The sequence below is a fragment of the Tupaia chinensis genome, unplaced genomic scaffold (genome assembly GCF_000334495.1).
Source record: "Tupaia chinensis unplaced genomic scaffold, TupChi_1.0 Scaffold000093_1, whole genome shotgun sequence".
Classification (NCBI taxonomy): Eukaryota; Metazoa; Chordata; class Mammalia; order Scandentia; family Tupaiidae; genus Tupaia; species Tupaia belangeri.
This window is the reverse complement of record NW_006159555.1, coordinates 7,044,316-7,071,374: the sequence shown is the minus strand read 5'-3', so window position 1 is coordinate 7,071,374 and position 27,059 is coordinate 7,044,316. Positions and strand designations below refer to the sequence as shown.

General features: G+C 35.6%; 1 pseudogene; it reads right to left on the bottom strand.

The window, feature by feature from the left end:
* LOC102501754 (shugoshin 1-like) overlaps positions 1-27,059 on the bottom strand; it is a 91,288-nt pseudogene that overhangs the window by 32,711 nt on the left and 31,518 nt on the right.

The following is a 27,059-nucleotide window of genomic DNA, read 5'->3' as shown; positions in this document are numbered from 1 at the left end:
TCTCTACCTATGGACAGTGAGAAGATGATGGTTAACAGCCCTGCATTACCTCAGGGAAAAACAAGAACTACTCTACCATTCTTAAGGAAGCCAAATACCCGAGGATAACTCATGCTGCAGATCCCCACAACACCATCCCCGCTAATCACAAGATGGCTGCTGTGCCGCATCAACTGATAATCATCTCTGCTTACCAGAACCACTTTCTTTTCTAAAACTTTATTCCATGCAGACTACAATTGCAGAACTGCTCGAGACCCACCCTTGATCCAACCTTGAATGGAATCTATGTTCCCTATTGTTAAAAACTTTAAACTCGTGGCCCCTCTCCCTTTACTTGCATGTATCACATTTTCAATAACTCCTCTGGAAGACAACTGTATATAGCAGAGATAGTGTAATGGGAGAGGGGGAAAGGGCAGAGGGTCAAACATGGGATAAAAAACATATATATATGTATACATATATGTATGAAAGTAGAAATGGAATATTATTGATGATAACATGCTTGATTAAGCCACCATGCAGTTTATCCTAGATAGGAAACCACACTTAGTATGTTGTGATGATGCTCAGGGAATGTATGTTAGGTAATATAAAAAAAAAATTAGAATAATAATAATACTGATTGGGGAAAAGATAGAAAAGATATTGAATGTTGAAGCGGGGAAATTAATGTCTCTGTATTGACTGACATGCATGGCATTCCCTTTTGAAAAAAAGCAATGTAATACACTGTAAAGTTATATGTAATCCAATGTAATATAAAGAAGATTATGATGATAATAAAAAATTAAAAATTAAAAAATTAAAAAAAAAATATAGACCTCTAGTTTACTTTCACCCTTGGTTCCATCCCCCCTCCCATAGAAACAATAATCTTTTTTTTTTAAGAATTATTTTATTTAACTTTATTTATTTATTTATTTATTTTAATTTGACCAGAGAGGGACAGAATGAGAGAGTTTTTTTTAGTGAGAAAGCAAGCCACCAGGTCCGGGATTCAAACCACAATCGGCCATATGGGAGTCCAGCGTCCACAATCACCATGCCACCTGCCAGCCCCTAGAAACAATAATCTTTGACAAAACTCAAACCTGAAGCATTAGCTCACAGAAATATGCCTTATTCAAAAAGACAATGCCATGAAGAATAAGAAATGGAAATAAAATAGACACCTAGTTTCATTCAGAATGTCCTTGTTATACTTTAACTGTTATCAATCGGGGGAAAGTGCAAACTTAATTCTGGTACACGAAGAATCACATTATCCTTCCCAAAACTTAAAGTAGGAAACAACACAGGTAGAATACTATTGAAAGAAGCAAAAGTCCTTTGGGGCCATATCTGATATAAAATAATATTCATAGAAGCAAAAGTCCTTTGGGGCCATATCTGATCCTTGTTTCAGCAGTCCTGGGCTCCAGAATCCCTTTCTGTCCAGGATCCTGGCAGGTTGCCTTCGTTCGGTATCTTCTTCCTCTCCAAAAAAAGGCCTTTAATTTCATACTTAGAATCTACGAAGGGAAAGTTGTTGAAAACCTTTCACACACCTAATGAACGCTCTAGGCATTCCCTCTGACTTCCTTGCAGTTCTCCCGCCTGGGAGAAAAGGAAAAAAACAAAAATCAGAAACACTGTGACAATGACATGCCACAGTTCTGCTTGATCTCTTTCCACTCAGCGGGTGGTCAGGTCCACAGCTGTTCTGCCCACCAAGTGTACTTCCCTCACTGTCATATCTCCAAAAATGTGTATTATTACAATGGTCTTTCTGGAAAGTTCTGCAGGTTAATTGGGATTAATAATCAAGAATCTTCATTCCTTTCTTCCTAAACATTGATTTAAACCTCATTTAACAGAAACATGAACTATATAAAATAACCATAAATATATATATATACATATATATTACATATGTATATATATAATAATTCAAACTACATATAAACAGAAACATGCAATACATATTAATCTATATAATATAAAAAATATTATGATATAAGAATATATATTAGAAGACTTGAACAAAATTACTATATATATTTCTGATTGAAAAAAAAAAGTTCTCAATGTTTTCAAGTTTATATTATGTGCTTTAGTATAGTTTTACATAATTTCCTTCATGGAAGGATTATAGAATTCTTAAGCATGTTGCTGTAAAGTAATAAAGGTTTATCTATATGTAAAAGTGGTTCAGAATAATATTATTCTAAGAAAGAGAGATGAATGTGATTGGTTTTTTTTGTTTGTTTGTTTTGTTTTTTTTTTTTTCCTCAAAATCCACCTATGGAGCACTTGAAGAAGGAAAATGGTCTGGATGGGAATTTTCCACTGACACCTTTGATACTCCAGAGAAAGTACCAGCTTCAAAACATAGCAAAGTGGTGTCCGTGGCCTAGAAGGAAATCCTAAGGATAGTGACAAAGCACTTTTAAAATAATGTCAGATCTTAATGTTCTTGATGATACAGATGATGATACAATGTGGGAAGGCTGAGCCAAATTGTTTCACATACTCAGGCTGAAAGGTGGTATCTTAAAAATTACCCAGCTTATTTTTACTTATATTTTAAGTTTTTTAGTAGGCAAATAGTGATGTGTTTAAATTTATTATACGATTAATCTAAAATTTTCCCATCAATATCAAACTTGGAAAATGTCTAATTAGAAAATAATTGTGCTTTAATATAATTGCCATCATTTTTTGTTTCTTCGAATAACATGCAATGACATATTCTTGTTTTTAAGAGAAGGGTTTTTGTTATAGGGCTATAGGGTATGTGCACTTGCCAGAGAGAAAGGAAGAGACAGAGAGACTGAAAGTAAGAAGTAAGACCCCAGGGGGGATGGCCATACCACAATCCCTTCTCCTCCATTTTTCTCTCAGGATTTGAAGCACACACACACACACACTCACACACACATCTAGCATGAGTTAGAAGCTGCCAGTCTGGGACTTAGACCCTTGTCAATCATATGGGAGTCCAGTGACATAATCATTATGCCATCTGCTGGTCCCTACAATGGCATCGTCTAAACCATAGTCAACAAAATGCATGTCTCTTGATTTTGAGACTCAACTGAAATAAGTACACAACCTTGTCTATTCTTCCTCATTCCCATACATCCACTACTCTTCTCTGCTCTGCTGTTTTTTTTGTTTTGTTTTGTTTTGTTTCTGGAAGGCTCTATGGGAAACTAAAATACTCCTTCCCAAAACATAAAGCATTATTGATTTGAAGGCAATTAAGAAGTGGATATGGGAGTTAGTTACCCTCCCTATGTTTGCCTAAAGGCAGTAGTTATACATCTAATCTCTTTGGGATTAACAATCTACTGTAATCCCAAAGGTATTAGATAAATTATGTATTTCCTTGACATGTGGCATTACATGTCACTCTTGCCACTATGGTTTTACTACCCCTGTTGGTTCTCTTAACTTGGTCCATAGCTTCATGAAAAGTCCCTTTATTATCAGTAAATTATCTTCAACTAACCGTACCCCCCTTTCTCTTTAATTTGAACTAATTTTTTAAAAATATATTATATTTTCCCTGCTAAAAATCTGACTAACAGATAATTCCATGCTTTCAGTGGTTTTTCAATCTATTAATGTTAAGTTTAAGGGTGTATGTGTGTGTGTGTGTGTGTGTATGTATGTGTAAATACTCAGAGCTGAGATTGGCCAGTATTTTACATTTGGTACTTTGAATATTTTGGTGTTAAGGTTATGTGCTGCCATTAATAAGGAGTAGGAAATGTTCCTTTTTTTTTTTTTTTTTTGCTTTAAAACAATTTAATTATCATAGAAATTATGTGTTGAAAACAACTTGGGGATCAGCAGATGGAATAATGGTTACATGGCAGAACTATCGCTTGGCCTTCCATGGTTCAAGTCCCGGACCCAGTGACTTGAAACATGCTAATACATATAGGTGCATGTCCAAAATTGCAAGAAGAGAATAGAGGAGAAGGGACTGTGGTGTGACCAATCCCCCCTGGGGGATGGGGCAGTGATTTCTTGCTTTCTGTCTCTCTATCTCTCCGGCATGTGTCTCTGCCCTATAGCAAAAATCTCTCTTAAAAAAAAAGAAAGAAAGAAAGAAAAAGAAAGAAAGAATGATAGAAAGAAGGAAAGAAAGAAGAAAACAACAACTTGTGAAAATACGTCATCCTGTAGAATTAACCAAGAAGGCCTTAATGTTCCCCTGAACTTGACTAAACTTTAGATAGGCTTCTTTCAGACTCTAGGTTTCTGACTTTCTTATTTTAGAGCCTTTTTTTTTCTTTTTTAGAAAATTTGTATTCGTGAATTCTTACTCTACCCATGTGAGATGTAAATCTTAAAAACCTCTTGCCAGGGTTATTTAATGTAGGAATATATTTCTCAAGGACTTGGAAGCCAACCCATTGAAATATAATTATCAAGAAAGATATCTCTCAGTTTCTTTGGGAGGATAGGAGCCTAACTTCAGATGGTGTTCTTCTGTGAGGCAGTAGCCTCTGGATAGTCTTTCCTTGTCTATTTCACTTAGCCACTGCAATGTTTACTTACAAAGTACCTTTTTAAATATCCCCATCTTTTTCTTTAGACCAATTATTCATTTGTATCTTTCTAAGAATCATCTCTTGTATTTCTTAGAGTTGAACTGCACTTCTTTTTTCCATTTCAAAATTTCTGCTTTACAGTTTCAAATTATAATCCTTTTTTGTATTTTTCTTATTTTTCTATCAAATTGAATAGGCAGTTTACTATTTTCATTCATTTTGGTGAGTGAGTAATGAAGTGTTTTAAGGTGGCTAATTTTCCTTCCATTACAGTTGTCATTGCACCTCATAATTTTAACTATACAGTAATAATAATTGCCAATTTAATTTTGATTACCTCTTTCACTCAATAATTGTTTAGGGAATACATGAATAAATTTCCATATCTCTAGGATATTTTTTATTTCTAGATTTATAATTTATTTATAGATTTAAATGTGGTATGATCAGAGGATAATTCTCTACAGTTTCACTTTTTTTAGAATTTCATAATTTTCTGTTTTACACAGCATATGTTTAAATATTGTATGTCTTCCATGAATATAATGAGCAGGTATATGGTAAGTTTGTAGTGTATAATGCTTATTAAAATGTATTTTTCAGTATTCTATACACATATAATTTTATTAACTGAGTTATTTGTATATTATATTTTATTATTGTGCGTTTTGAAAGCCAGTGTGTGGGAAATATTCATAAACTTCATTATGTTGTTTCTGTCAATATTTATTTATAAACTAAAGATAATTGGTGCACACAGATTTCTGAACATTATGCATTCAATGCCTTACTTACTAACTTTTGCGTTGAATTAACATTTTTACTTATAGTCTTATTTAATACTGTTCTCATTGTTATGACTAGTAACCTTCCTCTGATGTCTATTTGGACACTTTCCATACCTGCCTTTTCAGGTTTTCTGAGTGACCCTAACTTCGAAGATGATATAGAGATACATATTTTTTTTAAGTTTTTATTTATTTCATGAGCAAGAGAGAGAGGAATGAGGAATAGAAAGAGATAGATAGAGCACCCTCCAAAGAATCTCGATGCTGTGATCCAGTCCTGGCCTCATTCAAGCCCTGATCATGGGCACAAGTGCCCTTGGTGTATTCAGGAAGTCTCCAGACCAGAATCTGGGAATTTCTCACTGCCCCACAGTCTGGCTCCCAGATATATTATAGTAACAAATAAATTTCCTATTTTTTTTTCATGCGTATGTTTATTTCATTTACATTTATTATTTATAATTCTGCTTTCATTCTGGTTTAGTTATTTCAAACAATAATCTTAAGCCTATGTGAATTTGGGGGAGAAAAATGTATCTATGGATTCATCCATTATTTCTCATGAAAGCTAAAGAAACATGGACTTTTCCTTCCTCTTTTTTTCTCCATTGCCCCTGCACTACTTTGTTTTCCTTATCTGTATTGCCTTATTACAATCACATTTTTCAATATATCATTATCTCTCAAAGAATATCAAGTTTGTATATGACGTTTTACAGCCATGTGCTACTTAAAAATATATTACACGATAACTTGTCATTTTTACCTTATTGCAGCTAGTGTTATTACATACAGTATTATGAAGTACTATTTTTATTTAGCCTTGCATATGTGTGAGTATGTATGTGTGAATGTGTGTATTTATTTTTAATTATGTGATAAGCTCTATGGGAGTAATACCCATGCTCCTCATATTTTCCTCAAATTCCCCACAATGCCTAGCACAATGCTTCTTCATATAATTATTCAGTAAGATTTTTTTTTAATCTTATTGAATTTAAAAGCTTGAGGGAAATAAGCCAGACAAGAAGAAATCCTCAGGAATTCTCATAAGCCAGCACTAATATTTTCTCTTTTTAAAATCTTTTTGTGAAAACAAAGCAAAGTTTCATATTTCATGAAAATATTATTAAGTTCAAAGCCTACTTCATGCCACTATATTTATTCAAGGAGATAATAGTATGATCAGCAATTGGCATTAGAAGTATAAGACAAAAAAAATTTAGTTTTTGTTATACAAGAGATTGTAAAGATTTAATGTAATTTAGATAATAAAGAAGATACTGGATTAGCAGATTCTCTTCTGTGCCCAATCCTTTTATTCAGATGTAGTGATTTATGTGCTGACAAGATAGTGGGTAAGGTTTTGTTTTGTTTTGTTTTTAGAGAGATTTTTACTACAGAGCATGTGTCGTGTTTAGAGAAACAGAAAAAAAAACAAACAAGCAGTTACCCCCCACACACGTGAGGGAATGGCCATGTCATAATTTCTCCTCCATTCTCCCTTCAGGAATTTGGGCATGCACATACGCATACTCAGCGTGAGTTTCAAGTCTACAGGCCCAGGACTTGAACTGTAGTTGGCCATGTGGGAGTCCAGAGCCTTAACCATCACACCATCTGCTGTCCCCAAGAAGAGCTATTTTAAGACTTAGATTTATATAAAGCATTTTTGGATAGTTTGCATAATTTTTCACTATTGACTAAATGTGTTGTATTCTGTTCATTATAAATATTATCAATAACCAGGAACCAATCATACAATAAAACTAAATGGAACGAACATAAAGATTTAAATGTTTTTCACTGATAGTTGTTAAGACTGGATCCTCAAAGGTTCTTGCAGAGTTCAGCTAACAGTACGTTTTGCCATAGGTTCCAGGGCTTTGAGTAATGAACAGCTTTTTTTTTTTTTTTTTTTTGTATAGGGCACGTGCACTGCTCACCAGAAAGACAGAAAGACAGAGAGAGACAGAGAGACAGAAAGATAGAAAGTGAGAAATCACCTCCCAGGGGGGATGGCCACACTGCTATCCCTTCTCCTCCATTCTCATCTCAGGATCCTGGGCACGCATGTACACGCTCCCAGCTTGAGTTTAAGCCACCGGGTTCAGGACTCGAACTGCGGTGGACTACATGGTAATCCAGTGACATAGCCATTACACCAACTGCTGGTTCCAGAATGAACACTTTTTAAAACTAAGGTTTGACCTATCTTTAATTAATTAAAATCTTTAAGTGGTCTGCCTCTCTGTTCAATAACACTTAAGTTGTTGAAACTTGCAAAATGTTTGAGCTTGAGCTAATGGCTTTGTTTAAATTTTTCCTTCCTGATATTTTTTGCTAGTGTCATTCAGGTTAGAACCAACTTCTCACTGTCTAGTTCAGAATGTTTCAATGAGGACAGAGCCTCACGGATGCTCCATCTTGCTATCTCCCATCTTCAGAATGCTCATAGCTGGACATGTAACAGTGAAAGTTCCACTGTGGCCTGTAGTCTGTCCTTTTGGGTTAGAAAGATGCTGGGGTTTTCTTATTATTATTATTAACCTTGGTTGGAACACGGCCCTTAATTTTATCATTTCCAAGAGCTTTTACGAGTTGGGAAATTGGTCTTAATTTTTTGAGGACTTTTACTCACACTGTTTGTTTTTCATTAGTAAGAGGTTAAAAAAAAAAAAAAGCAGTCATATTTTGATAAACTTGGCACCAAGATAATTTCCATCAGCCTATTCAACTGGGTGCCAACAGCACAAAGTATTTGAGTTATTGAAATGGCTTCAATTTTTGTCCTTTACTGAAAGGACAATCTAGAATTACAGTGACCACTTTAAGAAAACTTAGCATAAGATGGCACCAAAAAGGAGCAGATAAAATAATCATTTGTGTAAAAGAGAACACACTTAAGAAGCAGTTCACTTTATTCCAGTTATAATAACTCTGTGGGAGAGATGAATTTCCTGTGTCTCCTGTCTCCCTCTTGCAGACAGAGGGAGAGAAAATAACTTTTGACAAGTGTATAGTATTATTTCACATTTGGTTGTAATGGGTTCCCTCATTTTTTTCATTTTATCTTTCTCTTCCACTTTATTCTCTGTGGGGAATCATTAGAAACTAATCGATAAAAAAAAATGATATCAAATGTTTACACTAAAAAATTTCTAATCCTGACCAATATTAATGACTTTCAGAAAAAGAAATTTAACTAATCTGAAGTTATTTTACTTTCAAAAGTAGGATATTGAGTAATGGAATTGCCTACTAGGTAAGAGAGAAAAAACAAAACAACAAAAAACAAGCAAACAAAAAAAACCTCTGCTACTACAAAATGAGAAATAAAGTTGAAACCTGATTTAAGAAATCTTTAAAATATAGTTTTAAACAAAAGCTTTAAATTGTATTTAAAGTACATATGTATAATATTTTTAATAAGTCTGTAAATTATACAGGTTAAGAAATTCATATCTCCTTCTATAATATATTTCCTATGTAAATTAAAGCCAAAAAATATCCTAGTTTACATAAGATTCTGAATAAACTTTTCACAATTAAAACTTTTTCAAATTTGCAGCATTGGTTCATGAGTCAAAATAGTTTACAATAATAAATATATAAAATGGCATTTTAAAAATTAATTTAGGGTTGGTCTGAGTGGGCCTCTTTGGGTGAATCCACACTAGGGGCCTGGGAGCAACTTTGGAACTTCAGCTACTCTATCACCCATTGCTCCTGTGGCCTGCGTTCACCCCACCCACCTGCTGAGAGACTTGAGCTTGGTCTGAGCAGGCTTCCTTAGGTGTGTCTGCTCTTGGGACTTGGGTGCAACTTTGGAACTTCAGCCACTCTATCACCCACTGTTCTGGTGGCCTGACCTCATCCCACCAACCTGTGGGGAGGCTTGAACCTGATCTGGGTGGGCCTCCATTGATGAGTTCATGTTCAAGGCCTGGGAGCAACTTTGGAACTTAAGCCACTCCATTGCCCACTGCTTCTGCAGCCAAAGCTCACTCTACCCACCTGCCAGGAGACTTGAGCCTGGTCTAGGCAGGCCTCCTTGAATGAATCCATGCTCAGGGCCTGGGAACAATTTTGGAATTTTTGGTACACCAACCCATGTGCTGCATGAAGTGCAGCACATAACTTGATCTTCCTCACTAAATTCTATCTTCTTAGCTTGCTACCACCTCATCAAGAGCACAATGTTTGGTAGGGGACCCAAGGACCTGAAGTTACCTATAACAGCTCTGATCTCAGAGACAGAGTCCTCCAATAGGAAAACACGTGGAAACAAAGAGTGAAAAATCCCTCTACCAATGTTATAGAATATAACCCAATAAATTGAAAAAAAAGTGAATACTGCATCAGATGACTAGAAACCAGTGCAGATCTCAAAGAAACATGAGAAAACAAGGTAAAATTCTCCCCAAAGTGAGCATAGTAGCTGCTTACCAACAGGGGGATAGCACAGAGAAATACACAGAAATGTCAGAAAAATAATTCTGAATATTTATAGTGATAAAACTCAATGAGATGCAAGAGAAAACAATCAATTTTAGGAAATGAGAAAATAATTTCAAAACATGAAAGAGGAACTTTGTAAAGAAATAGACCCTAAAAAAGAAACAAACAGAACTTCAAAACAAAGAATATAATACAAGAAATTACAATCTCCCTAGAAAGCATTAACAGCAGATTGGACCATGCAGAAGAAAGAATTTATGACCTGGAAGACAAAGTCTCCAACATAGACCAAATAACCAAAAAGTAAGAAAAATCAACTAAGAAAGAGATGACGACAATATATGAGAAATTCTAGACACCATGAAATGTCCCAATATCCATGTAATAGGTATTCCAAAAGACGAAGCATCTTCTATAGGTATGGAAAACCTCTTCCATTAAATATTTTGAAAATATTCCAAAGAAAGAAACATGGATAAATTTAGATCCAAAATATAAAAGAATCACAAGTAACATCAACACAAAAAGATCCTCTGGCACATCATAGCCAGATTGGTAAAAATTAAAGACAAAGATCACATTCTATAAGTGGTAAGGGCAAAACTTCAAGTAACTTATAAAGGTTATCCCATGAGGCTAACATCAGACCTTTCAACAGAAACAATGCAGGAAAGGAAATAATGGGAAGATGTATTCAATAATTTAAAAGAAAAACAATTTCAACCAAGGATACTATATTCAACAAGATTATCCTTCAAATGGGAAGAACAAATAAAATTCTTTTCAAATAAACAGAAACCGAAAGAATTCAGCCATACTAGACCAGCTCTACAGGAAGTACTGAGGGGAGTGCTGTATCAGGATAACCCGAGAGAGACAAACAGATATAAGGGAACAAAAAACAACTGAGAAAAGGGCTAACACAATGATAGGGCTAAATCTGCAAATATCAATAATAACATTGAATGTTGATAGATTAAATTCTCCCATTACAAGATATAGACGGGCTGAATGGAAACAAAAACAGAAGTCATCTATATGTTGCTTACAAGAAACAAACCTCACTGATAAGGAGATAGATAGACTGAAAGTGAAGGGCTGGAAAAAAATACTCCATGCAAATGGAAACCAAAAAAGGGCTGGAGTAGTGATACTGATATCAGACAAAATAGATTTTATGATGAAAGATGTAAGAAGAGAAAACAAAGACATTATATAATACTAAAAGGACTTTTTCAACAAGAACATATAACCCTTTTAAATATCTATGCACTCAACACTGGAGGACCTAAATACATAAAAATTGACTGTTGATCTCGGGAGAGAAATAGACTGTAACACAATAATTGTAGGGGATCCCAACACCCCACTGACTCCTCTGGACAGACCATCTGGACCAAAACATAAATAAAGAGATACAAGATCTGATTTATATCACATAGGAAATGGACTTGACATACTTCTACAGAGTGCTTTACCCAACTACCAAAATATACACGTTTCTCCCCCTCACATGGAACATTTTCCAAGAATGATCACATGATGGGGCACAAAACAAGCCTCTACAAATTCAAAGGTAAAGAAACTATATCTAGCATTTTGTCTGATCATGATGGACTCAAACTTGAAATCAACTACAGAAAGAGCCCTCAAAAAATCACAAATATGTAGAAACTAAGCTACCTACTCTTAAATGACTTTACGGCTATAGACGAAATGAAGACTGAAGTCAGACAGTTCATAGAAAGCAATGATAATGAACAAACAAATGTTTATAACCCACGTGGCATAGCAAAAGCAGTTATAAGTGGAAAGTTCGTAGCAATTAGTGCCCACGAGAAAAAAGCGGAAAGGTGACAAATAAACAACCTAACAACACAACTCAAGGAACTGGAGAAAAAGAAATTCTGGGAAAAAGTAAATCAAGATTCAAGCATAAATAAATGAAATAGAGAATAAGGAACTATACAGAAAAAAAAAATAAAACCAAAACCTGGTTCTTCAAGAAGATTAAAAAGGAAATTGACACACCATTAGCTACATTAATTAAGCTCAGAGAAAGGAATCAGAAAAATCAAATCAGCAAGGAACCAGGCATTATTAGAGCGAATATAACTGCAATACAAAATATCATCAGAGAATACTACAAGCGACTATATGCTAACAAACAAGAAAACCTAAATGAGATGAACAAATTTCTAGACACGTATAATTTACCAAGATTGAACCAGGAAGAAATAGATAGTCTGAATGGACTCATTCAATTATGAGATGGAATCAGTAATAGTCTCCCAACCAGGAAGGGTCCAGGTCCTCATGGCTTTGCTTATGAATTCTACAAAACTTCTTTTAAAGAAGAACTAAACACAATTCTCCTTAAACTTTTACTAAAATTCAAAAGGAAAGAAACCTCCCAAATTCATTCTATGAAGCCTCCATCATCTTAATTCCAAAATCAGACAAGAATATGACCAAAAAAAAAGAAAACCTAGGCCTGTATCTGATGAATATGGATGCAAAAATTCTCAACAAGATACTAGCAAATCATATTCAACAACATATTAAAAAGATTATACATCATAACTGAGTAGGCATCACAACCAGGGATGCAAGGATGGTCAACACACACAAAACAATAAATGTAATACATCATATTAACAAAATGAATGATAAAAATCATACATCAATTGATGCAGAAAAAGCATTTGATTAAAATATAACATACCTTCATGATTAAGACTCTCAACAAAATTGGCATAGAAGGGATATTCCTCAACACAACAAAAGCCATCTGTGAAAAACCCATAGCTAACATCATACTAAATAGGGAAATGATGAAAGCTTTTCCAGTAAAACCTAGAACAACACAAAGCTGCCCACTTTCTCCACTTCTTTTTAATGTAGTACTGGCATTTCAATCCAATGCAATTAGTTTAGAGAAGCAAATAAAAGGCATCCGACTAGGAAAAAAAGAATTGAAATTATCTCTAATTGCAGATGATGTGATGCTATACACAGAAAATCAAAAAGAATCCACAAAAAACTGTTGGAAGTGATAAGCAAATATAGTACAGTGGCAGTTTACAAAATCAACATACAACAATCTATAGCACTTTTATACCCCAAGAGACAGAATCAAAGAAATCTCATTTACAAAAGCCATAAAACAAATAAGATATCTAGAAATAAACCTCACCAAGGCATCAAAGATCTCTACAAGGAAAACTATGAAACACTAGAAAAAGAATTTAAAAGTGATACAAAAAAGTAGAAAACATCCCATATTCCTGGATTGGAAGAATTAATATAATCAATATGTCAATCCTACCCAAATAAATCTACAAATTTAATACAATTCCAGTTAAACTACCAGAGATATTTCTCATGGAAACAGAAAAAAAAGTCATAAAATTTGTCTGGAAACTTAAAAGGTTTTCTATTGACAAAGCAATACTGTGCAAGGGGAATAAAGTATGTGCCATCTCACTCCCCAACTGTAAAGCATATTACAAAGCCATGATAATTAAAACAACATGGTATTGGCATAGAAACAGACAGATCAATGTGACAGAATTGAGAAGCCCCAAATAAATCCCAAAACATACAGCCAACTGATAATTGACCAAAGGCACAAGACAATGCAGTGAGAAAAAGAAAGTATCTCCAGCAAATGGTGCTGGGAGAACTCAATAGCCACCTGTAGAAGAACGAAACCAGATCCTTATCTCTTACCCCTAACAAGAATTAACTCAAAGTAGATTGAGAATCTAAACATAAAACCTCAAACTATAAAAATGGTGGTAGAAAACACAGGAAAAACTCTTAGAGACCTTAGATTAGGTCAAGACTCCTTAACAAAGACCTCCAAAGCATAGGCAATAGTCCCCAAAATAGACAAATGGGACTATATTAGGCTGAGATGCTTCTGCACAGCAAAGAAACAATAAGTAGAGTGAGAAGACAACTCTCAGAGTGGCAGAATATATTTGTAAACTATACCTCATATAAGGAACTGATAACCAGAATAAACAGAAAACCCAAGCAGCTTATGCATACACACACACGCACACACACACACACACACACACACACACACACACACACAAATCCAATTAGAAGATGGGACAATGAGCTGAACAGATAATTCTTTGAAGAGGACATATGAACAGCCCAAAAGCATATGAAAACATGCTCAACGGGTCTTATGATGAGGGAAATGTAAATCAAAACCACAATGAGATAGGGTCTTATGATGAGGGAAATGTAAATGAAAACCACAATGAGATACCACTTAGCCCTAGTCAGAATGGCTAAAATTAAAAAAAAAAAATAATAAGTGCTGGTAAGGCTGTGGTGAAAAGGGAACTCTCCTATGCTATTGGTGGGAATTAGTACAACTACTTTGGAGAATGATAGGAAGATTCCTTAGAAACCTACAAATAGAGCTACCATAGAACCTAGTAATTCCACTCTTAGGTAGTCCCAAAGGATAGAAAAACCCTCAGGTGGAAAACACTTGGACTTCCATGCTTATTACAGCATTATTCATTATCACTAGAACATAGAATCAACTCAAATGTCCAAAAACAGATGACAAGATTGAAAAAATGTGGAATATGTTCTCTATGCAATACTACTCAGTAGTAAAAACCCGAGACCTTCACATTTGATACAAAATGCACAAATAGGAAGACTTAATGCTAAGCAAAGCAAGCCAGACTATGAAAGATAGACTTTGTATGTCTGCACTCAATGTTTATTGATTGTGCTCTACAGCAGAACTGAAAGTTTGTAAATTATAGTAAAAGGGAGGGCAACAGTAAAGATAGGAGTAATATGGGAGTGGGTAATAGAGGGAGGGCAACAGTGGAAGAAAAAAAGTATATTTAATTGATAAAAAAATGAAAAGCTATTTACTGATGATAATGTATATACTAGTGTCTTTGTCTTGACTGATTTCCATGGTATGCATGCTGGAAAAAGCAAGTTGTACACTGTAAAGATGTGTGTGATTAAATGTAAATTAAAATAAAAAATGAAAAAAAGTAATTTAGGAACCATTAGATAGTGTAATGGTTACAGTGCTGGACTCTCATGTAGTCAACTGCAGTTTGAGTCCTGGACCTGGCAGCTTAAAACTCACGTTGTGTGTGTGTATGTGTGTGCACAAAATCCAGAGAATACAATGGAGCAGAAGGGATTGCAGCATGACCATCTTCCCTCGGGGGTGATTTCTTCTTTCTGTCTCTCCAGCAAGCACATACACCCTATAGCAAAAAATCTAAAAAAAATAGGAAAGAAAAAAAATTTGCAATTATAGGATACCTTTTAAAATGTTTAATCACTTGAATTATAATCATTTTTAGTAATGAGGAATTAATGTGTTGATTTTCATTATAATTTCCAAATTCTTAACTAAATTGTAGGATTGAGGCTAATATTAAATCCTGTTAATAAGTAATCTTTGGTTACTTGAGTAATTTCAAAAAAGTAAAAGATAGAAACCTTGGCTACTAAACATAATTATAATTTATTTTCATATGTTATACAATGTCATAATGTCTTTGCATGATATATATATGTGTGTGTGTATATATATATATATCCTATTTTTGCAATAATAGAATATTTGGAGGCTATATGAAATATCTACTTGTAAAAGTAAAAAATTTGTGAATTTTGCTTTTGTTTGATTTGATTTATGATAAAAATGAAAAGAACTAGAGATTTAGAAATGTTCTCTCTGCTTCTGTTTTCATTGAAGAATAATTAATAACCATATCCTCATAAATTAATTAAATATAATTTCTAAAATGAGGCTTACACTCTATTTCATAACATTTAAAGACTCTGATGGTAGGACACCACACTGACACTCGGCTAGATGAAAGGCAGAACTGTCTGTAAAGGAATAAAGGCTGCCAAGCAGGATGGCACAGAACATTCCACCTGGGACTGAATAACATCTCACCAGTGCTACAGGAAGCAGCTCATGGGGGGCAATGGAATGAGATTAGTGGGATTTCCCAGCCTCCCTACACACTACTATGAAAGATAGACTTTGTATGTCTGCACTCAATGTTTATTGATTGTGCTCTACAGCAGAACTGAAAGTTTGTAAATTATAGTAAAAGGGAGGGCAACAGTAAAGATAGGAGTAATATGGGAGTGGGTAATAGAGGGAGGGCAACAGTGGAAGAAAAAAAGTATATTTAATTGATAAAAAAATGAAAAGCTATTTACTGATGATAATGTATATACTAGTGTCTTTGTCTTGACTGATTTCCATGGTATGCATGCTGGAAAAAGCAAGTTGTACACTGTAAAGATGTGTGTGATTAAATGTAAATTAAAATAAAAAATGAAAAAAAGTAATTTAGGAACCATTAGATAGTGTAATGGTTACAGTGCTGGACTCTCATGTAGTCAACTGCAGTTTGAGTCCTGGACCTGGCAGCTTAAAACTCACGTTGTGTGTGTGTATGTGTGTGCACAAAATCCAGAGAATACAATGGAGCAGAAGGGATTGCAGCATGACCATCTTCCCTCGGGGGTGATTTCTTCTTTCTGTCTCTCCAGCAAGCACATACACCCTATAGCAAAAAATCTAAAAAAAATAGGAAAGAAAAAAAATTTGCAATTATAGGATACCTTTTAAAATGTTTAATCACTTGAATTATAATCATTTTTAGTAATGAGGAATTAATGTGTTGATTTTCATTATAATTTCCAAATTTTTAACTAAATTGTAGGATTGAGGCTAATATTAAATCCTGTTAATAAGTAATCTTTGGTTACTTGAGTAATTTCAAAAAAGTAAAAGATAGAAACCTTGGCTACTAAACATAATTATAATTTATTTTCATATGTTATACAATGTCATAATGTCTTTGCATGATATATATATGTGTGTGTGTATATATATATATATCCTATTTTTGAAATAATAGAATATTTGGAGGCTATATGAAATATCTACTTGTAAAAGTAAAAAATTTGTGAATTTTGCTTTTGTTTGATTTGATTTATGATAAAAATGAAAAGAACTAGAGATTTAGAAATGTTCTCTCTGCTTCTGTTTTCATTGAAGAATAATTAATAACCATATCCTCATAAATTAATTAAATATAATTTCTAAAATGAGGCTTACACTCTATTTCATAACATTTAAAGACTCTGATGGTAGGACACCACACTGACACTCGGCTAGATGAAAGGCAGAACTGTCTGTAAAGGAATAAAGGCTGCCAAGCAGGATGGCACAGAACATTCCACCTGGGACTGAATAACATCTCACCAGTGCTACAGGAAGCAGCTCATGGGGGGCAATGGAATGAGATTAGTGGGATTTCCCAGCCTCCCTACACACTGACTCATGGAATCTGGCCTCCGGGACACAGAAGCATAGGCTATCCCTAATTGCTATCTGGCCCTGGGGAGATCTGAGTGGTTGTGTAGTGGACTAGAATGTGAATGCCTGTAAGGGAAGTGGTTGGGATGTGGACTTTGTGTCAGCTTTCTCAAAGGGAACTGGTATTCAAAACGGGGTCAAGACAAAACTTAAAATAATTACAATTATTGTAATTAGCCCAGCCCCAATAGCACCATGTTGAGCCTGTGTGGGAAGCCTGGGTTTGGTTCAATCTAACAGTCTAGACCCAGTGGTACATGCCTGTGGTCCTAGCTAACTGGGAGGCTAGTATGAGATGACTGCAAGGAGATTCTGCTAGACTTACCTAGACTCAGTCTCAGGCATGCATGTGATAGGTCTTCAGTTCTGGAAGTGACATGGCTGACCATGGGTTCATATCCCAAGTCTACCTGACACACATCTGGCATACTGGCATACGTGTGCTCATGTACTAGCTGGAGGGTTGAATTAAGGGAAGGAATCATGGTGTGATGAGATCCTATCTTGGAGATTTGTCTCTCTCTCTCTCTCTCTTATGTGTCCATGCATGCTTACTCATTCATTCTTTCTCATAAAAGAAAAAGTAAATAAACTTAAAAAAAAACTTCTCTCTTCCTCTCCCTTTGTCTTATAAAATAATAATAGTAATAATAAAGACATCTTTGGAAGTACCTCACCTGGTGGTGTTAACAGACACTATAGTAAATATTTGAAGAATTGACCCATGGGTTTATATCTTTCAGTTAAAAAGACACATGCACACTTCCAGCACTTCAATGCTGACAAGCCACTGCAGTAAACAAAAGTTCTCAATAACCTTGAATCAAGCAGCAGAATGTTAAATTCTCTAGGCCCAACACTACAAATGACAGGAGCCAGTCATTCCCATACGTTTTGTCTTGTTTCATTTTAATCTCATTTCTCCTCTTTTCTTCCCCTAAATATGTGTCCTCTTTCTAGTAATTTAAAACTCCATTTATCAGGGCCAGCAGGTGGTATGGTGGTTAAAAGTGCTGGATTCCCACATGTCTGACCATGGTTCAAGTCCCAGACCTGGCCATTCTCTCTCTCTCTTTCTGTCTCTCTCTCTGTCTCTTTCTCTCTGGTTAATTAAAAAAATAATAATAACAAATGGAAATAAATAAATGATTCTTTTAAAAAATTCCATTTGTTTGACTTATTTCTATGTTGAAACATTTAGATGGATAGTAAGATTTGAGCTGATGACTTTGTTTAGTTTTACTTCTCTCACATAAGCAAAACCACTTCAAAAATAGAAAAATCACTTCCACACCCTTTTTGAGTTCAAAATAATCCATGAGAAAGTCATACTTTGTTTTCTGGATGACCCAGTGTCACGAATTGCACAAGCACTCTACTTGTATTAACACAAAATAGATTATGACCAGATGCAGTGTAGGAGAGACCTCATCTCATATGGACAACATACATTTGAGCAGGAACTGTGAAAATATTTAGAAAAAAAATTGAGTTTTAAAGCATTTCAACTATCTGATTAAACGTTAGTGGGCTAATTTTAAAATATGTTGTACAAGTTCTATCTTACTGCATGGTGAATTAACAGACGGATTATACTGATTAATATCTGTAGCGCTTACGTCAAAGATAGTTTAAAAGGCAACATTCCCCGGACCAGCAGTTGGCATAAAGGCTGTGTCGCTGGACTCCCATGTAGTAGACTGTGTTTCGTGTCCCGGACCTGGTGGCTTAAAACTCATGCCGGCCTCATGTGCATGCGTACCCAAGATCCCAAGAGGAGAATGGAGGAGAAGGGATTGTGGCGTGGCTATCCCCCCTGGGAGGTGATTTCTTGCTTTCTGTCTCTCTTCTCTCTCTGTCTGTCTGGCAAGCACATGCGCCCTATAGCAAAAACCTCTCAAAAAAAAAAAAAAAGGCAACATTCCCTGCAGACAATTCTATACAAAAGCATGAAATTCTGAAGAAAACTAAGAACAAGCTGCATTATAATAGGTGACTTTGTTCACTTTAATCCAAGGAGGACTTGGAAAAACTGTCAGAAAATTCTGAATTCTTCCAGTTTGTTTAGTTTTTCAATTTATTATTTTTATTTTAGAGTTAGAATATAAATAAAATGCTGTGGGACAAGCAGATGGCGTAATGGCTATGTTGCTGGACTCCCATGAAGTTGACCACAGTTCGAGTCCTCCACACGATGACTTAACGCTGGGCATGTGTGCGTGCCTGTCCAAGATCCCAAGAAAATGGAGGAGAAAGGATTGTGGCATGGCCATCCCCCCTGGGGATTGATTTCTGACTCTCTGTCTCTCTGTCTTTCTGCAAGCACATGCTCCCTATAGCAAAAACCTCTCCAAAAATATGCCGTTATTCCTAACAGATGATCAGAGTACGTTAATAGTGTAACTAATTAATGTATCTAATTATTTTAACCATTTGGGTCCTAATCTGATGTAGTCTATCAAAAATGGGGTTGTATCTAGTTATCTTTCCCTGGTCTTGAAGCCTGAAAATAGTTATCAAACTTCTGTTGGTCTGAGACTCTGACATTCTTGATGTAATTCTGTCCTCATCTTGAATGAGAATTCTACATGGATACAGATTTCTAAATTGTTTAAATGTGCATCTTTCATGACACCATTTTCAGAATGGTGTTTTGCATTTTAAGAAAACCTAAAATAATATGAACATAAGTCAATCCGATTTAATTATTCTTACTTGCCTAGACCACCACTACAATGCAGATCAACTTTGTCAGCCTAAATATAAATAGAGAAAGGAGCTGGCTCTGTGGCTCAGCAGTGATGCACTGCTTAAGAGAAGTTGGCTCCAGCATGATTGTAAGTATAGTTCAAATCCCTGGCCCAGACAGCTTGAAAACATACCCAGAACACATGTGAGTGTTTAAGACCTGATGGGCTGGAGGGCTAGAGGAAGTGTCTTGCAGCATGACAAGATCTTGCCAAGGGTGCTTCTCTCTCTCTCTCTCTCTGATGTACTCTATCATGAATAAAGAAAATATATTCTTAAAAAATGTAAAGAAGGGGCCAGCAGGTGATATGGTGATTATGGTGCTGGACTGCCACATGGCCTATTGCAATTTGAGCCTGGACCTAGAGGCTTGCTTTCTCAGTTTCCCTCTCTCTTTCTCTCTGGTCAAATGACATAATACTAATGATGACAAATGGAATTAAATAAATAAATATTTCTTAAAGAAAAGTGGAGAAGTCAATAATGTTCATTCATTAGGTGTTTGCCATGTATTAGACACAAAGAAGATTTGAAATAAGTTGTTTTTAATTATTTCTTGTTATCTCATTCATAAGCAATGACCAATGAAATGATGAAAATAGTTATATACATCTTAAAAGCCTCTTTAGAATGTAAGTCAAGGGTGCATGACGAAATGTTCCTTATTAAAGAAGATGAATATGGCAATAGCTTTGATTTGATTATCACACACTACATTCATGCTTTGAAAACTTACATTATGTCCCAATATGTACAATTACGTGTAAATAATAAATTATAAACTAAAGTTTAAAAATAAATTAATTCATAAAAAGAATATGGCCCAAGGATTACGTTTTTAGTTTATAAAGTTCACTTTGGAGAAATAGTCACATATCTTGCTACTCACAACAATCACCCTATGTCTTGGGTATTTTCTTTGGAACCTCTGCTCAATATTGTTAAACTGAGGAACCAGCAGTTAGCATAATGGCTCTGTCGCTGGACTCCCACGTAGTCGACCGCGGTTCGCGTCCCGGACCCGGTGGCTTAAAACTCACACCAGGCGCGTGTGCGTGCGTGCCCAAGATCCCGAGAGGAGAATGGAGGAGAAGGGATTGCAGCGTGACCATCCCCCCTGGGGGGGTGATTTCTCGCTTTTTGTCTCTATGTCTCTCTCTGTCTGTCTGGCGAGCGCATGTGCCCTATAGCGAAAACCTCTCAAAAAATAAAAAATAAAAAATAAAATATTGTTAAACTGACTGAGGATTTGGAAACTCCTTTTAAGTATTCTAAAAATATTTGGCTGTTTTGTGGAATGAACCCCCATTTGAAACTTGGCTCAAAGATAAAAGCTAGTGCTCTCCATAAGAGAGAGTGAAAAATTATTTTGTCTATTCAAGAAAATTTTACATAAAAGATATTTCTTACACAAGGGGCTCCTGAGAATAGAGCAGGACAGTCCTGCATGAGCCTGGGCAAACAGAAGGAGCAGTTTGGGTCATTGCAGTGTCGACACATGTGACTAGGGTGAGGTCCCCAGCTGCAGGTTAGTGATTTGCAAGTGATTTAAATTTTCTGCCAGTGCACTGGAAGAGTTTTCTTAGCAGCCTATTTAGATGTAGGGCCCACAGAAAAAGGAAGAGTGAAGCTTATTCTCAGTAGCTAAAGTATGGAAATGACCTAAATGTTAGGAATATCACACAGCCTTGCAAAAAAGAAAACACTGTCACTTGTAAGAACATGAATTAGGCTGGAGGACATTATGCTAAGTGAAATAAACCATAACAAGAGGACTTCAAAAAGTTTGTGAGAAAAATGTAACTAGGTGGTGATGAAAATGTTAATTAGCTCTCTTGTGCTAATCACTTCACAGTGCATATGCATTTCGAAGTGTCACAGTGTTTACCCGAAATGTATACAATTTTTGCTAATCATACATCAATAAAGTAAGGGAGAAACAGAAGTCAGTGTTCACCCACCAAAACTGAGTGAGAGTTCATCACAATTCACCCTTGATGTTTGATGGTATTGAAATATTCCATGCTATTTAATTTGAGCTGAATTGATTTAAATGTAATTTTAAGAACCATAACTCTATGAATACAAGTCAAAATGAAATGAGATGAAATGGGAAGAACTTGCACATGAATCATCCCAGTTAGTTGAATAGAAACAGAAGTACATGCCTATGAATCTTTGGAGCATTTTATTAATAATGGGTAACCTGCTGTTTAATTTGTTGGGCTGTCCAAACAGCTGCACCTGTGCTGTTCCAAATGCAGCCAGTGATCCCCTTGGCAGAGTAGAAGATGGTCTAATGGTAGGCGAATACCAGCAACCATAGCTATTATATTAGGGAGTGCTGCCCCTCATTAGGTATTGAGGGCTACAGCTATTTTAATAATATATTGAAATATTACTTTGGACAATTACTGATTGGCATCAATGATTTTGTTTTTAAAATGTGGACAGTTTGCTCAGTGAGAAGTCCACAAAAATGATTTTGTAATACTTTCTCAAAGGCAATAGTATACTAGGCAATAGGACTAGAACACAAATGTGTTGACTGGAAGCATGAAGCACAAAGGTTGAAAGGAAAGGGAGAGTCATGTGATAGATTAATTTGGGAAAGAAGGAGATGTGAAGGAAGCAAAAAGATGTGTATAAGATGAAAAACGTATTTGATAGAAAGTAGAAAGAAGACTTAAGGTCATGGAAGATTCCGCCTGGAATTAATTCAGCAGTTGAAAAGAGGTTTTCCTGAGGATTGAAACTAGCTGCAGGTCTGACATAATCATCAGGGATGGGTCCAGTGTGGGGTCTAATATCACAATTAGGGAAGAGTCTACCTAGGATACTGGAGTTATCTGATCACCCCTTACAGAATTGGTGAAGGGCAAGGTCTTGAATCTTACTTAGTTTATAATATTCTTGGGTTAAATTAAGACCCAGGCATAAAGTGTTGTTGATTAGGGAGGTCATGGAAATGTATTACTTTAGTTGAGTAATGAGGGAAACAATGAGCAAGACAACAGCTTGGGATAATATTGAATATGTAATAATCCCAAAGGAACCTGTTGTATACATCCCCCCCAGGTAGCTTTCCATTGCTTTTCAATAATGGTCTGCCATGTTTTGTGATAAATGAGCTATAGACTAAGGGCATTAATTGAAGAAAATCATCTGGTGAGCATGTAGCAAGGATACACATATCCTTCCTCCTATGTGACTTGACACTCTATGAGTTTAGAATAGCCAGTTAGGATGTTTTAAACAGTACAGAAAACTTTTCCAGAAAGGTTGGAGTGAAGTTATAGTGCCATTTTGAGTCAGCAGACTAAGATGGCTGGATCTCACATGGCTGACTGAAGTGGTTTGAATCCTAGACTTGGTGGCTTTGAAAACATGGCAGGTGCATATGCGTGTGTGCCCAAAATCTCTAGAGGAGAATGGAGGAGAAAAGGTTATGGTGGGGCCATCTCTTCTGGGGAAGCAATTTCTCTCTTCCTCTGTCTCTCTCTGCCTCTCTCCATGTGTATATGTATCTTATAACAAACATTTTAAAAAATTAGTGTCATTTAGTGGTTGACTATGGCAGTTGTATTGAAGAGCCAAAATAATTGTGGGTGGCAATTATATAACTTACTAGCTTTTGTATTGCTGGGTGGATTCTTCTAGTGCCCTGTGGAGTCCCTGTCTCTGGCTCATGGTACTACCTGAAGTAGGAGTAACCAAGCTATAAAAAGCCAGAAGGCCAAGTGATATTTGAGCTGTGTGGATGCTATAATAAGACACTGAAGGAGTGGGACTGCTGAACAGAATGGGCATAGTACGGACCTCTAGATGTCCCCATTCCAGGCCTATGTGACTGGAGAGAGTCCATCTCTTACCAGATTGAGACCAATTTAAATTTCTGTGGCCTATCTCTTCTACTCACACCATTGTCCAGGGCCTCACAGTAATTTTTCCTACTTTCAGAATGAAATTATCACGGAAATTATTAATTAAATATTCCCTATATCTAGAAAAAAATGACAAACTTGAAGCTTATGCAATCATGAACATCAGGATGACAGAAAAGCATTGGCAGATAGTCAGAAATACATTCAGTCTTGAGTAGATCATAACTTACAATCCATCCTTACACTGGCTTCCATTCTAAGCTGGCTAGTGGCAAGAAGAGAAAAGGATGAAAGGGAAAATGGGTCAGAAAAGAATGTCTGGTTCAATGTGCTTTTCATAAACCTTGATATGCAAGGTGGCACTATTCAAAGTACAGAAAAACAATTGAGATGTTTTGGATGCATTTGATATAGACGAGACGGTCCTAAAGGTCTTGCATTTAGTATAACGAGGGCCTCTAGTAGGGCCTATTTCAATTGTGCTGTTATTTTGTAATTTCAGTAAGTTTTGTCAAATCAAGCCATGTATTATTCAGGAAAACCTATAGCCTGGGGTTGATGGGGAATCTGGAAGTTTCATCAAATGCTTTAAGAGCTCAATATTGTATGAGTACCTTTGTCACTATAGATATGTCATAAACTCCAAAGGCAGTAAGAACTGTTTAGTGAGTCCCTGAAAGGCAGTTTCAGTGGTGGCACATCCTGTGCAGGGAATGAGAAAAATCGCCATTGTAGATTTCCACCACCATTAAGGCACAGTGAGTGGCACTGGCAGACAGCGTCAATGGCTTGATAAAATCTATCCATGAGGACTACAGGGGGATGATCCCTGTGGGATGGCATTTCAGCGTCTACATGCCAATGACTAGTCACAATTTCAGCTGTGGGGGGTGGGGGGAAAGGAATCCTTTTCTTTTTAAGGCCATTCTCAAGAGCATAGGGCCTTTTATGATCTAAGATTTCATGGGATTATTGTACCAAAAGTGGGAGAATGTAGTCTGGGATTCTGGAGAAGTTTTGGCTTTGGTCTCTCTTAAATTTGTACTAATTTATCAGCTCATACATAAAATCAGGCACCAGCCAGCTGGGCCTTGGTGTGGGTTAAGATGTGTATGATGTTGACTTACATCTTTGATATGTGAGAGATGAGGGATTCTCAAAGTTCTGTACTCCAAAGTGTTTATTGGAATTGTTGTTTTTGCACTTGACCTATCAGATCAAAGAGACCAAAGGATGAAATGTGTATTAAGTTTCTGTTCATATTCAGTACCTGTATTATTATATTCAGAACATAAGTGTTCTATGTAAAATTGTTCACTATAGAAAATGAAACATGTAGTTTTCATCCTTTCAATTGTTTAGTACCAAGCCTGTAACCATTTCGTGAAGATTTTAAACTCTTATTTTACTGCCTCTTTTTCATTTTATATAAAAATCAATATGTCGAAGATATTAGTGAGTCAAATAGGCATGCAAATCAAATAAATGTGGACAGCTAGTGTGTGCAAAGTAATTAATGATTACTAATATTTGAGCTATAATAACTTTTTAAATGATTAGAATAGTTGCAGTATAATTAACTGAAATCACTTTAATAAAACCAGTAATTGGTTTTGAAACAAGAGTGATATATTAAAAAATATCCATAGTATTCAATGTATGTACTCTCATTACATTAAAATCAAGACTGTCTCAAAAATACCAAAAAATTAATAATAATAAATGCATATAAAAATAAAATACCATAATGCCAATGAGTCAAAACTATTGAATTTTATTTTAGGATAAGAAGCTCCTATTTTCTATGTTTTAGAGGGAGATTTTTGCTACAGGATATATACGCTTCCTAGAGAGAAAGAGAGACAAAAAGCGAGAAATAACCTACCAGGGGGAAGGCTACGCTGCAATCCCTTCTCTTCCATTCTCCCCTTGGGATCTTAGGCACACACACACGTGAGCCCAGTGTTAGTTTTAAGTCTTGGGATCCAGAATTTGAACTTTGGTCGACTATGCGGGAGTCAAGAGACATAACCATTATGCCATCTGCTGGTCTCAATAAGCTCTCTTATTTTCAACTGATAATTATACATTTACTTTTTGAACTATTAAAATAGTGATGAGAAATATAAATTCTTTTTGAATGATACAGCATGTACAAGTGTCCTATCACTTAGCTTTACTTAACCCTTGATAACTAAACAAACCAGCTATAGAAAACATGTCAGCAACTAAGCTTCTTTCCATTCCATCTTTGTGTGCCCAAACCTCAGCCAGCCTGAAGGCAGCAGTGATAGAAAGAGCATAGTAGCCAGTGATACAGTTCTACTGTATAAAGTGGAAAAGAGCTAATCTGATCACCACAGAGACCTCACCCAATCCTGCCTACAACACTATATAAAACTCTTCCTTATGAAATTATTTTAAGTGTGGAAAAGTATCTGGAAGAATTTTTCTTTAAACTATTAGCTTTGATGGTCTATAGGAACGGGGAGCTTGAATGGGTTTATGGATGACTTCTGCTTTTTACTTTTATGTTGTTGAAAATTGCAATATAGAACCAACCCTGTAGTGCAGTAGTTAAACACTGTGCATCGTGAACCAGATCCCTCATGGTTGACTGGGGAACTTAAAAAACATGCTGAGCACATGTGCATGAGTGCCTAAAATCTTGACAGGGAGGAGGGATGGAGGAAAAGTATTGTGATGTGACCACACCTCATTAGCCTCATTGGGAGGTGCTTTCTCTCTCTCCTCTCTCTCTCTCTCTCTCTCTCATGCTCTGTTAACAAAAAAAGAGAAAGAAAATTGCAGTGTATATTACAATTATAAGTATACTATGCATAATTTTCATCCTTCAAAAACAAAGAACTATAGAAAATTAGTGAAAATATAAGAATAATTCCATTAAAATTTTATATAGGATTCTAGTGTTCTCTGATTAGAATTGAAGTTATGAAGCTTCTCTTGTATGGCACTGAGAATGCTGTGAAAGACTATTCTGGAAATACTTATACTAAAAATTAGGTAATATTGGGTAAGATATTTTTCTCAGGTTTCCAAGTAGTGAAGAACATTAATATTAGAACTCAACAAATATGAAAAATAGTTAAAATATAAGAAGATAGAACATGAATAGAGAATTATGTCCTTGTGGATATAGACCACAAAAGATCATAGACACACTGGAATCTCTAAAGGAGTTATCAGGTCTAAATGA